This window comes from Sebastes fasciatus, chromosome 5, assembly GCF_043250625.1.
Source record: "Sebastes fasciatus isolate fSebFas1 chromosome 5, fSebFas1.pri, whole genome shotgun sequence".
Taxonomy (NCBI): domain Eukaryota; kingdom Metazoa; phylum Chordata; class Actinopteri; order Perciformes; family Sebastidae; genus Sebastes; species Sebastes fasciatus.
Window position 1 is genome coordinate 38395323 of NC_133799.1, and position 14109 is coordinate 38409431.

The 14109-nt window shown below is 44.9% G+C and overlaps 1 protein-coding gene across 1 annotated transcript in view; it reads left to right on the top strand.

Moving 5' to 3' along the window:
- The first annotated feature begins 2618 nt into the window (after window positions 1–2618).
- Window positions 2619–14109, top strand: part of c5h19orf25 (chromosome 5 C19orf25 homolog) — a 21401-nt gene continuing 9910 nt past the window's right edge. The window contains exons 1-2 of the mRNA XM_074636664.1: window positions 2619–2765; window positions 4505–4591. The gene's annotated coding sequence lies outside the window, so the exon portion shown is untranslated. The remainder of the gene's footprint in view (window positions 2766–4504; window positions 4592–14109) is intronic.

A 14109-nucleotide genomic window follows, 5' to 3' on the forward strand; every position in this document is an offset into this window, starting at 1 on the left:
GGAGAAAACATGAGCGTATATATCTGTATCAGCAACCAGCCAAAATGAGTTGGAAAATATGGGCATATTGGATATTGGATAGTTTGGTCATTCTATAAAAGTGTAACATTATTTAAGCACAGGATCGGGGAAACTGTAGAAGATAAATAGGCTCCAGACTGGAGTCCAGTTCCAGCCAGATACATAGAAAGGATGATAGAAGGCTACTGTAGCTTATCTGAATAAGATTATTTCACAGTTATTAAGCAGTGAATATGTTCATAATGCTCTATGATCTAGCTCTCAAAAGGCACAAAGGTGCACAATCCTTTTTGTTATTTCTCCAGGCATGGGCAATGCAGAGCCTGGCAAATTCCCATTAAGATAATGTATTGTATGTTTGTTAATTGTTTTTTGTGATGTACTATTTAGTTGTACAGCATGAATTAAAAGCCTAATTAATTATATGTGGAAATCACCTTTGTGGTCCTTTCCAGCAGAGGTCCTCACCTCACCGTCTCAGAGTAGTGTAAAAAAGGCCATGCCTCTGTGCATTCTCTTCCTCCTATCTCCTGTGCTTGATCATGCGCTGTGCATGTGCTCTCACTGCGCATGTCTCCTCCTACTATCACCTGTGCCCGATCATGCGCTGTGCATGTGCCATCAGTGTGCCTGCACTGAGTAGACCCCCAAATACAGCACTGAGGGAGAAATACAGATGAGGAGAAGACGGCTGGACTTCACCTGCTATGATTGATGCCTAATGGACATTTCGTTTCATGTGTGCGTCCATGGAAAGTATACAGAAACTGTGATGGACCTTGCATTTAACACTTTAATTTCTCATTAGGCTCATTTCACACACCATTATTTTGTATGCTTTGATCTGCATCAAGATAAACAGCCTTAACTCTACACTTGGACTCTGCATCTCTGTTTCTACACTCTCACCTGAGCACAAAATAGTGTCCTGATCCGACACCATCAAGCGATTGCTGCCACACCTATTGAGGCATAAAAATACACATTTTCTCACACAGTAGGCTACCAAATAACTTCACATTCTACAACATTATCAAGCTAATGTTCAGTTTCATAGCTGTAGTTCATTGTTGACTACATTACGTAGCCTACACAACCTACGGAATTTGTCAGTCCTGTGACATTACATAGTCAACAAATCAATCTGCCAACGTGGTATTGATCAGATCATATGGAGGGGCCGTCAGCTTTACAATTTAGTTTGGAGGGAGATTCGGTATCAGTGAAGTCAGTGCATTTTATATATTCTGTGACGTTACCCACCGTAGGGGTCAGAGGTCATCACTCCTCAACCCCCAAGGATTTTTTTTTTTTTTTCTAAAATGTTCAGCAGTCAAATTCTCAATTTTGACGCATTTATAGATGAAAAGTCAAGTCAATAATCATGGTCAATGATAAATAAGTATGGTTGATCAGCATGTTTGCCAACCTTCAGACATCATAGTCTAAAATGATGATTAATCAGCCTGACTCCGGTGAATGTTATTGGGACTTGCATTTGATTATCTTACACTTAACTCCCCAGATCCACTTTGTTTGAACCAATCCAACAGCATCCAATCAAGTTTCAGGAGAGGTGACTTGGTCCCACCTCTCGTAGCCTTTACCCAGTGAAATGTCACCATGTCAGTGAATGTAAACTACTACTTGCAATCTGAGGATATATATAGACACATGTACACATTACATGGGATTTATTTATTTTTTTTACCGTGGTATCGATTTTGGTATCGAGAATCGTGGAAATTCACTGGTATTGGTATCGACTACAAGATTTCTGGTATCGTGACATACCTAGCTGTAACTGGACTCCAGTCTAGAGCATGGGAGCATGAAATAGGCTACTGGTCCTATGGTACACTCTACTGGGTGAAAACAGAACTACAACTGCTAGACAGGTGGAAGTGTCAGGTGTGTTGAAAGGAGTAGCCACATAGTGCTTCTCACCTGCTGACATAAAGAAACAGCCCATAGTAAGAGTGTGAGAGAGAAAAGTGTCAGTTACATGAGAGTTCTGTATAACATCTGTAGAGACCCTCCCTGTAATTTATCACACACTTTTCGGATAAAAGACATTTGTGTCTTAATGTAAAGAACAAAACAAAAAAATATCTATTAATGTAGCTATGTACAGTATGTATTTATTTGTGTATTTATTTAGCTTATTTATCTTCTACCGTTACCCCGACCCTGTGCTTAAAGATTGTTACACTTTTATAGACTGACCAAACTATCTTCTTGGCTTTTATTTTGACATGTTTGCTTTCACTTCTGGTTCACGTGACTGCCGTTCTCCGCTCTTGGATTCAAAAGAAAAAATAACAGAAAGAAACTTGAAGAAACCAAAATTTGATCGTTTTTTTAATTCGTTTTTTCGTTTTTCGTTTGGAAACAAAAAACAAACAGAGCACCACGTGACTCCTGTTCTTCAATCAGAAATGAATAATGATAAAAGGAATTAGCAAAAAACAAAAACGGCTCGGGTTAGATTTGTTTTTCGTTTTTTGATTCAGAAACCAAAAACAAAAAAACGTTTTTTCGTTTTTGAACTATAAATGAATTAGGGATTATTCGATGATACCCAGACCCGGCTGTGTGGTTAAGAGACACGGGGCGCGCTGCTGTTGACGTCATAAAGATGCGACAAGCTTAGTGGAGAGATCGTGTGAACTCAGCAGGCTGACTTGTTGCGTGAGGCGATACGTTTCCCCCAGGGCACTGAGGAGCTGGGGCTGCATTAAATGGTAGGACTAAACTATGTAGTGTGGGCTGTTAAAGGGATATGGGCTGAAATGTGCAGTAGGCTTATTTTATTCCATCTGTTTATACTGTGAAGGTACGGGGACTAGTGAGGCTCATCTGGGTTGCAAGAGCTAGAGGTGAAGCTTCCAGACCGTTATGTGTTTTGGGAACATGTCTGTTATGTGTATAAACTGTATGTTCTTGTTACTGGAGATGTTCTTCTTTTGCTGTTTGAAGGGTGTGTTGGAGCAGGGTGTCTGGTGCAATCTGAACCTATGTCACTGTTTTGGGGATCACTTAGTACGGGAGTGAACTGAATTGTAAACTGACTCGCCCGAAACAGACGTGTGTTTGAGTGTGACGCGAATAAATCGTGCCTGTTGGAAAATCAGTTCCAGGATCTCTGATGACCTATGGAAAGGAGGTAGGGTCACGCGTCATATCTCCGGGGGTATAACACATGCGCAGTAAAATCTCGCCTAAATTGAGCCAATCGCAACACACGACCGCAGCTTAAGTTCCACTGCGCATGTGTTATACCCCATACCTCAAGACCCATGTCCGCCCGTGACCCAGCCTCCTTTCCATAAGCCTTGCCATGAGCGAGGATAGACGAGAGCAGCCTTCACGGAAGTCTTTTACCGACCGACACGCCCACTTATTGGATATCAGTTACTGATTGGACGCTGCTGCCGACTGGACTGATCTGATGACGTTACATGTCAACATCACTGTAGATTCATCCCGGAGTGAAGACAAATAACAGATTACAAGTGTTATAGTTTAGTTGTCTTCTGATTCACAGTCTAGTTAAAATGTGTAATAATTGTAGGTGTTCAGCAGCAGAAGGACCTGTGGTATCTCTCACACACCGAAGCTGAAGCAGCCTGTCGCAGAAAGAGCTATTTAACACATGACAAACGGACCTTAAACAACTGTCTGCATTTTTTTAAGAAAGAGTTTTCGTTTCATGATTTGTAATTTCCCCCATTAACTTTTATTAAGGAGACAGTTAAAGTCAGAGAGAGAAGGAGAGTCTGACTGTCAGCAACACTTTTTACATCATTTATCATCATTTCCATTCAGTCACATGTGAGGCTGATAATATAACTCCTTCAAACATTTAGCCTAATAAATCCTTTCCAATAGAGAGTATTTATTTGGCTTAATGTTTCAGGGAGAATGTAAATGATGTAACTCATATCAAACCCGACGCTCAGGAATTATCAACCTCATGTGACTGAATGGAAATGAGGATAAATGATGTAAAAAGTGTTGCTGACAGTCAGACTCTCCTTCTCTCTCTGACTTTAACTGTCTCCTTAATAAAAGTTAATAGGGAAATAACAGATCATGAAAAGAAAAATCTTTCTAATAAATGCAGAAAGATGTTTTAGCTAGAAAATATATAATCAAACCAGACCTTACAACAATTTCTTTTAGACTTTATGGAATGACTTTAAAGCGTACCTAAAAAATGGTTTACTCTATAGATGGAGAACGATCAACAACACGTAAAATGCGTTGGGCCCACTGTCTAGAATGAAGGAGAAGAGGCAGAAGAACATTGCTGTTTGTTGTGTTCCTTGAAACAAGAAGGCTGTAAAAGTAAATGACTTTCTGGTTACCATACCAGTGAGTGAAATCCTGCTGTGTATGACAGTTCTAACTTGACTTCCAGATTCTAGTGCTCCATTGATGGTCTTAATGCATGTATGGTCTGTTCTCCTCTCCCACACAGGTGGAGCTGAGCAGCCGGGCCAATAACTCTGGATAAATCACACATCACTTTCTTCATCGTATCTGTGAAGTACAAATACAAGATAAAGTGAGTACAATTTGAGGGGGGGAGGGGTAGGTTTAGGTCTTTCTTAGAAAAAAGCAATGTGAGCATAAATTTGAGGCTTGACCCAGCTAAAGTAACATTACTTTGATTTATCACTGGGGCTCCAACCGGGCCGTTTAGACCCAGCTAGAGTAACATTACTTTGCTTTATCACTGGGGCTCCAACCGGGCCGTTTAGACCCAGCTAAAGTAACATTACTTTGATTTATCACTGGGGCTCCAACCGGGCCGTTTAGACCCAGCTAGAGTAACATTACTTTGCTTTATCACTGGGGCTCCAACCGGGCCGTTAAGACCCAGCTAGAGTAACATTACTTTGATTTATCACTGGGGCTCCAACCGGGCCGTTTAGACCCAGCTAGAGTAACATTACTTTGCTTTATCACTGGGGCTCCAACCGGGCCGTTAAGACCCAGCTAGAGTAACATTACTTTGCTTTATCACTGGGGCTCCGACCGGGCCGTTAAGACCCAGCTAAAGTAACATTACTTTGATATATCACTGGGGCTCCGACCGGGCCGTTAAGACCAGCTAAAGTAACATTACTTTGATATATCACTGGGGCTGCGACCGGGCCGTTAAGACCCAGCTAAAGTGACATTACTTAACACTACCCCATAATCTCAATCTAAAACTCATGTAACCGTCAACCTTTATAACCAACGTTAACTAGCTGGCAAATGAGCTAACTTATATTTGAAAGTAACCTTTTCGAACAGTTGTACAAAATTAAACAACCACACAGAAAACTACTTAAAAGTGACCATTTGGTAGCCTATCGGTGCAATCGGATACTGAATGATGGCAAAATGATCTCCCAATGAGATGATCTCAGCTGACGTCATCTCTTCACGTCAGGAGGGTTGCTCAGACCCTGAGCTTTGGTTCAGGGAAAACAATAGGGTGTTATTTAACTGACAATATGCATTTTCACATAATTTTGGACTATATCATTACAATATTTAAAAAATAATTATCCCAAAACATGGTAAAGAACTGTCAACATATTTTTTTTTCTGTTCATTTGGCTTAAGTGCTGTGATAAAACACTGGGCGCTGGGCCTGAATGTTATAGTATGGAAAACCCACAGACATATATTCATAGACACTGCATTGGATGCTACATGCTTTCAATCTATAGGCTACCACTAACACTGCTACTGCAATTACTATTGTTAATTTTCAGGCACCTTATCAATATCATACTAATAAGAGCAATCAAAATAACAGGCAAAGAGTACTATAAATAAATAATGGTAACAAATATTAGTATAATAATTTTAGTTATCTGAATTTATTGAAATAATGGTTATAATACAGCAATTATATAAAAAAAAAATGTAATCATTGGTTTCACACATTACACTGGAAACACTGCCATGTTGCTATAAGGAGTGTCCACTGTACTTTAAATTTAGCTGTGCAAAAAGATACCATTTCACTTTAAAAGTAATACAAATATTAATAAAAAAATTGTGATTAGTCTGTATTTCATTAAAAAAAAATATCTGAACTGTCATTTTTGTTTTGTATCTCATTAGTGTCAGGGCAGTGTAATTGCATAGCTAACTTGCATCTTCATGAAATCAACTGTATTTCTTCCTGGATGATGCATTATTATTGGCTGTTGCATCAGTTTTCATCAGTTGCCATAACCCTCTATAACGGAGGTTATAGTACATTTATATTTAGTTTAACTTGCGTATCTCACACAAATGATAACCACCAACAGGGTTTTGATCGACAGTTGTAAACTTCAGAGTTACTAACCAGTTCCAAAGCTGAGCCTTTCTGGCATCAGTACTTAATATTCTCTTGAAATGCTGGATTGTGCAGTAAATATGTACAGCATTTCAGCAGAAGACACATAATTACAGACGGGTTGTTAGACTGTACAAAATCTTTTCCTGCAACAGTCACATGCATCATGTTTCCATGTCTCTGTGGTTCCTCCTCATGGACTGAAGGAAGAATTGAAGTAGTCCAAGTTGGCCAAAAGATGGCGCTCACACCAAAATAGTGACGCCACAGTTCCCCGTGGCAGACCTGTAGTGATCTAATAAACAATTAACAGCAGTTCTTAACAACAAAAAACACATTTCCAAATGGAGTTTCATGATCAAGCAGCACCATCTGTAACTAAAGACAGAGAAAGAGAGATTGTCTGAGTGTTAGATGTTTGTTCATCACATATCAACAAAGCATTATGATTAGAAAACTGTTTAGTTTAGCTCTTGCCTCTTGTGATGGCATTATATAGACACAACCTCTGTGTTTACCCATAGACACTAAATTCATTGAATACATCTGCTATATGATATTTGCCTCTGTGGAAGTGCGTCCCAGATCCACTTTGGCAGCTCACTGAACATTTGACTGGCCACTCAATTTGTCTGCCGCTTCTGAAATCTAGGTAGAACGCTTTAAAATTGTAAACACTGAGTCAGTGGTACCAGACCGTAGAATTTTGGAATATATCATGTAACCTTAATCCATGACTATATTTAATTTAGGCTTTAGAGTTGCTTTTTAAAAATAATATTTCTTAATATAAGGAAAACCTGTCTGCCATGGTGGCAGGTGACCTGAAATCTTTACCTGCCACAGCCAACATGTACTTTGGATTTGGCAGCTGGCAGGTGCTAATGTCATTTCCTGCCCAGATCCATATAATATACTAACAATCAAAGGTAAACTCTGCACGAATGTTGAGAGTATAGGCTACACTGTCTTTGCAGTTCATATGCAAGAAATGAATGTTTTTGGTACGCACAGGAAATCCCAGGTAGAACACATCACAGGACCCGTCAGCCTCGTGGTCACACACAGTCTGGCCTTGGACACACACTCCACAGCAAAACCTGTAGAGGGACAAAATAAATAAATAGAAAGCTTTGGAAGAGCTGTAGAACAAAGCATTTATTAGAACAATTTTTCTTTTCATGATCTGTTATTTTCCCCATAAACCTTTATGAAGGATATAATTAAAGTCAGAGAGAGAAGGAGAGTCTGTCTGTCAGCAACAAACACCTTTTACATCATTAATCCTCATTTCCATTCAGTCACATGTGAGGCTGATAATTCTTGAGCGTCGGGTTTGATATGAGTTACATCATTTCCATTTCTCCGAAACATGCAGCCTAATAAATAATTTCCAGGATTCCAAGATTATCAATAAATGCAGACGCTAATTAGGAATAAATAATAAAAAGGCATTGTGCCAGTAGAAATGGTTCCTGAACCTCTAAGCAGTACACAGTACTGTACAGTGATGTGGTGGGCAGCCAGTCACACTTCAGTAACTCTCAGTAGCCCTGGATGTCCATCCGTCTGTAGGAAGAGCTACATGGTCTGTGTTGGACAATTCTTCACAATTCCTAGTCGTGTCTGTTAGGGAATTACTGTGTTGCTTAAGTGTCGGCGAGAGGGAATATTATAGCGTAGCTCAAGTAACGTTACGTTAATCATATGCTGAAATCCAGCGTCCTCCACGACTGCAAACGGCTGCATATCTTTCACTATAAACCTCCCAGATGCTGTAGTTGTGTTGTTGCCCCGTCTGAGTCTGAGTCTGAATCTGCATGTAGAGGCTGTTTAAATGCTGCGGGGAGATTGTTGCTCTTTCCTACCCGACTCTCCTCCTTACACTAACGACGGACACACCGGAGTGTTGCTGCTAGCATCAACCACACGTTTTGCACAGTGCTCACACAGACGCCGTTTTATCCACCACTTTTTTTCCGTCATTTTCCTGGTAACACTAAATCCGTAATGCTCCATACAGCAGAGCCAAATGATGCTGGTGGATCCTCTAACTCAGGGGTTCTCAACCTTTTGTAACTCGAGGCCCACTTCCGATTGTTAAAAAATTTACGAGGACCACCTTCCCAAATAAATAACAAACTGGCCTGTAAATATGTGTTATGCCACTGTCGGGTGTAATGACCCACATAGATATTCAGCTTACCCTCACCCATCACTGCCTGCCATTATGATTCCAAAGTATTCAGGGTCATATTTCCTCACCACACACTTTTACTGGTTTCAAAAATTGCTCAATTTTGTGTCACCGCATCTGTGACATATATGTCTGTAAAGGGGAGACTCGTGGGTACCCATAGAACCTATTTTCATTCACATATCTTGAGGTCAGAGGTCAAGGGACCCCTTTAAAAATGGCCATGGCAGTTTTTCCTCACCAAAATTTAGCGTAATTTTGGAGCGTTATTTAGCCTCCTTTCCGACAAGCTAATATGACATGGTTGGTAACAATGGATTCATTAGGTTTTTCTAGTTTCATATAATGCAAGTATCTTCACTCTAGTTTTAAAAGTGAGCCCGCTATAACCTCTGAAATACAGAATAGCGGTTAATCTAAACATTAGGCAGCACCTTCGCGGCCCACTGGGTGGCTCTCCGCGGCCCACCACTGGGCCACTGGTTGAGAATAGCTGCTCTAACTGGACTTTATCGTGGCTACTCGCCATTTCCTTATCTGACTGACAGCCGCACTCGCCACTTCATCTGTGCCAACTGAGAAGGAGGCTGGGTCACGCTTCATCAACGCATCATATCTTTGGGGTATAACACATGCACAGTAAAATCTGGTCTGCACTCGCAGAAATTGAGCCAATAGCAACGCACGACCACAGCTTCAGTTACACCGCGCATGTGTTAAACCCCGTACCTCAAGACCCATGTCCACCCGTGTCCCAGCCTCCTTTCATAGGCCTTGATCTGTAGTGTGACAATAAACGGGAGCCTAACTCTACATGAAAAAAATACACAATGGGCCTCATAACTTATTTCAAATAAACCGAACAATTCATACACGACCCGAACCGTGACTAGAGAACCGAACGGTTCGGATTCTTTACCTGAACCGTTCCATCCCTGAGTCCTGCTTAGAGGACCAGGAACCAGCTCTACTGGCACAATAGCTTTATATTATTTACTCATTATCCATCCATCCATCTTCAACCGCTTATCCGGGATCGGGTCGCGGGGGCAACAGCTCCAGCAGGGGACCCCAAACTTCCCTTTCCCGGGCCACATTAACCAGCTCTGACTGGGGGATCCCGAGGCGTTCCCAGGCCAGAGTAGAGATATAATCTCTCCATCTAGTCCTGGGTCTTCCCCGTGGTCTCCTCCCAGCTGGTCGTGCCTGGAACACCTCCCAAGGGAGGCGCCCAGGAGGCATCCGTGCTAGATGCCCGAACCACCTCAACTGGCTCCTTTCGACGCAAAGGAGCAAGGACTCTACTCCGAGTCCCTCACGGATGACTGAGCTTCTTACCCTATCTCTAAGGGAGACGCCAGCCACCCTCCTGAGGAAACCCATTTCGGCCGCTTGCGACCTCGTTCTTTCGGTCATGACCCAACCCTCATGACCATAGGTGAGAGTAGGAACGAAGATTGAACGGTAGATCGAGAGCTTTGCCTTCCGGCTCAGCTCTCTTTTCGTCACAACGGTGCGGTAAAGCGAATGCAATACCGCCCCTGCTGCTCCGATTCTCCGACCAATCTCACGTTCCATCGTCCCCTCACTCGCGAACAAGACCCCGAGATACTTAAACTCCTTCACTTGGGGTAAGGACTCATTCCCTACCCGGAGTAGGCAAACCACCGGTTTCCTGCTGAGAACCATGGCCTCAGATTTAGAGGTGCTGATTCTCATCCCGACTGCGTCACACTCGGCTGCGAACCGATCCAGTGAGTGCTGGAGGTCGCAGACCGATGATGCCAACAGGACCACATCATCTGCAAAAAGCAGCGATGAGATCCTCAGCACACCGATCTGCAAACCCTCCTCCACCCGACTACGCCTCGATATCCTGTCCATGAATATCACGAACAGGATTGGTGACAAAGCGCAGCCCTGGCGGAGGCCAACCCCCACCGGAAACGAGTCCGACTTATTGCCGAGGATCCGAACACAGCTCTCGCTTTGGGCGTACAGGGATTGGATGGCCCTGAGAAGTGCCCCCCTCACCCCATACTCCCGCAGCACCCCCCACAGTATCTCCCGGGGGACCCGGTCATATGCCTTCTCCAAGTCCACAAAACACATGTAGACTGGATGGGCATACTCCCAGGCCCCCTCCAGGATCCTTGCGAGAGTGAAAAGCTGGTCCGTTGTTCCACGGCCAGGACGGAATCCGCATTGTTCCTCTTCGATCTGAGGTTCGACTATTGGCCGAACCCTCCTTTCCAGCACCTTGGAGTAGACTTTACCAGGGAGGCTGAGCAGTGTGATACCCCTGTAATTGGCACACACTCTCTGGTCCCCCTTTTTGAAAAGGGGAACCACCACCCCGGTCTGCCACTCCTTAGGCACTGTCACCGACTTCCACGCGGTGTTGAAGAGACGTGTCATCCAAGACAGCCCCTCCCCACCCAGAGCCTTCAGCATTTCTGGGCGGATCTCATCAACCCCCGGGGCTTTGCCACTGTGGAGTTGTTTGACTACCTCAGTGACTTCCACCAGGGTAATTGATGATGGTCCCCCATCAGCTTCCAGCTCTGCCTCTACCATAGAGGGCGTATTGGTCGGATTCAGAAGTTCCTCAAAGTGCTCCTTCCACCGCCCGATTACCTCCTCAGTTGAGGTCAACAGTGTCCCATCCTTACTGTACACAGCTTGGATGGTTCCCCGTTTCCCCCTCCTAAGGTGCCGGATGGTTTTCCAGAAGCACTTTGGTGCCGACCGAAAGTCCTTCTCCATGGCTGCTCCGAACTCCTCCCACACCCGCTGCTTTGCCTCCGTCACGGCAGTGGCTGCTGCTCTTCGGGCCCGTCGGTACCCTGCAACTGCCTCCGGAGACCTCCGAGATAACATATCCCGGAAGGCCTCCTTCTTCAGTCGGACGGCTTCCCTGACCACCGGTGTCCACCACGGTGTTCGAGGATTGCCGCCCCTTGAGGCACCTAAGACCTTAAAACCACAGCTCACCGCCGCAGCTTCAGCAATGGAAGCTTTGAACATCGTCCACTCGGGTTCAATGCCCCCAACCTCCACAGGGATGCCAGAAAAGCTCCGCCGGAGGTGTGAGTTGAAGATCTCTCGGACAGGGGCCTCCTCCAGACGTTCCCAGTTCACCCTCACTACGCGTTTGGGCTTACCAGGTCTGTCCAGAGTCTTCCCCCACCCTCTGACCCAACTCACCACCAGATGGTGATCAGTTGACAGCTCCGCCCCTCTCTTCACCCGAGTGTCCAAAACATGCGGCCTCAGATCAGATGATACGATTACAAAATCGATCATCGACCTTCGGCCTAGGGTGCTCTGGTACCACGTACACTTATGAGCATCCTTATGTTCGAACATGGTGTTCGTTATGGACAATCCATGACTAGCACAGAAGTCCAACAACAAACGACCACTCGGGTTTAGATCAGGGAGGCCGTTCCTCCCAATCACGCCACTCCAGGTGTCTCCATCGTTGCCCACGTGCGCGTTGAAGTCTCCCAGGAGAACTATGGAGTCCCCTACTGGAGCCCCATACAGGACTCCATTCAGGGTCTCCAAGAAGGCCGAATACTCCGAACTGCTGTTTGGTGCATACGCACAAACAACAGTCAGAGTTTTCCCCCCCATAACCCGAAGGCGTAGGGAGGCGACCCTCTCGTCCACCGGGGTAAACTCCAACGTAGCGGCACTCAGCCGGGGATTTGTGAGTATCCCCACACCCGCCCGGCGCCTCACACCATGGGCAACTCCAGAGAAGAATAGAGTCCAACCCCTATCCAAGAGTACGGTTCCAGAACCGAGGCTGTGCGTAGAGGTAAGCCCTACCAGATCCAACTGGTAGCGCTCCACCTCCCGCACAAGCTCCGGCTCCTTCCCCCACAGAGAGGTGACGTTCCACGTCCCCAGAGCCAGCCTCTGCCGCCCGGGTCCAGTCCGTCGAGGTCCCTGGCCTTCACTGCCACCCGTGTGGCAGCGCACCCGACCCAAGCGGTTCTTCCTGCAGGTGGTGAGCCCACAGGATGGAGAGGAGGGGGGTGCCACGTTCCTTTTTCGGGGTATCCCCGGCCGGGCTCCGTGGCAAGCCCGGCCACCAGACGCTCGTTGACGGGCCCTCCGTCTGGGCCTGGCTCCAGACGTGGGCCCCGGGCTTCCTCCGGGCCGGGTAACTCCTCCTCTGCCTCGTGTCGTCATTGGGTTTTTTGTGAACCATTCTTAGTCCGGCCCCTCACCTAAGACCAATTTGCCATGGGAGACCCTACCAGGAGCACGAGGCTCCAGACAACACAGCCCTCAGGGTCATAGGGACACACAAACCTCTCCACCACGTTAAGGTGATGGTTCCCGGAGAGCGTCTTTATTTATTGATATTCGGATTGTGAACTTATTATTTAATAACCCAGAATATGACTATGATGTCTTTTAAACACTGGAAATGATTTATTATGCTGAATGTTTCAGGGAAAATGTAAATGATGTAACTCATCTCAAACCCGACGCTCAGGAATTATCAGCCTCACATGTGACTGAATATAAATGATGTAAAAAGTGTTGCTGACGGTCAGACTCTCCTTCTCTCTCTGACTTTAACTGTCTCCTTAATAAAAGTTAATGGGGGAAATTACAAATCATGAAACGAAAACTCTTTCTTAAAAAAATGCAGACAGTTGTTTAAGGTCCGTTTGTCATGTGTTAAATAGCTCTTTCTGCGACAGGCTGCTTCAGCTTCGGTGTGTGAGAGATACCACAGGTCCTTCTGCTGCTGAACACCTACAATTATTACACATTTTAACTAGACTGTGAATCAGAAGACAACTAAACTATAACACTTGTAATCTGTTATTTGTCTTCACTCCGGGATGAATCTACAGTGATGTTGACATGTAACGTCATCAGATCAGTCCAGTCGGCAGCAGCGTCCAATCAGTAACTGATATCCAATAAGTGGGCGTGTCGGTCGGTAAAAGACTTCCGTGAAGGCTGCTTTCGTCTATCCTCGCTCATGGCAAGGCTTATGGAAAGGAGGCTGGGTCACGGGCGGACATGGGTCTTGAGGTATGGGGTATAACACATGCGCAGTGGAACTGAAGCTGCGGTCGTGTGTTGCGATTGGCTCAATTTAGGCGAGATTTTACTGCGCATGTGTTATACCCCCGGAGATATGATGCGTGACCCTACCTCCTTTCCATAGGTCATCAGAGATCCTGGAACTGATTTTCCAACAGGCACGATTTATTCGCGTCACACTCAAACACACGTCTGTTTCGGGCGAGTCAGTTTACAATTCAGTTCACTCCCGTACTAAGTGATCCCCAAAACAGTGACATAGGTTCAGATTGCACCAGACACCCTGCTCCAACACACCCTTCAAACAGCAAAAGAAGAACATCTCCAGTAACAAGAACATACAGTTTATACACATAACAGACATGTTCCCAAAACACATAACGGTCTGGAAGCTTCACCTCTAGCTCTTGCAACCCAGATGAGCCTCACTAGTCCCCGTACCTTCACAGTATAAACAGATGGAATA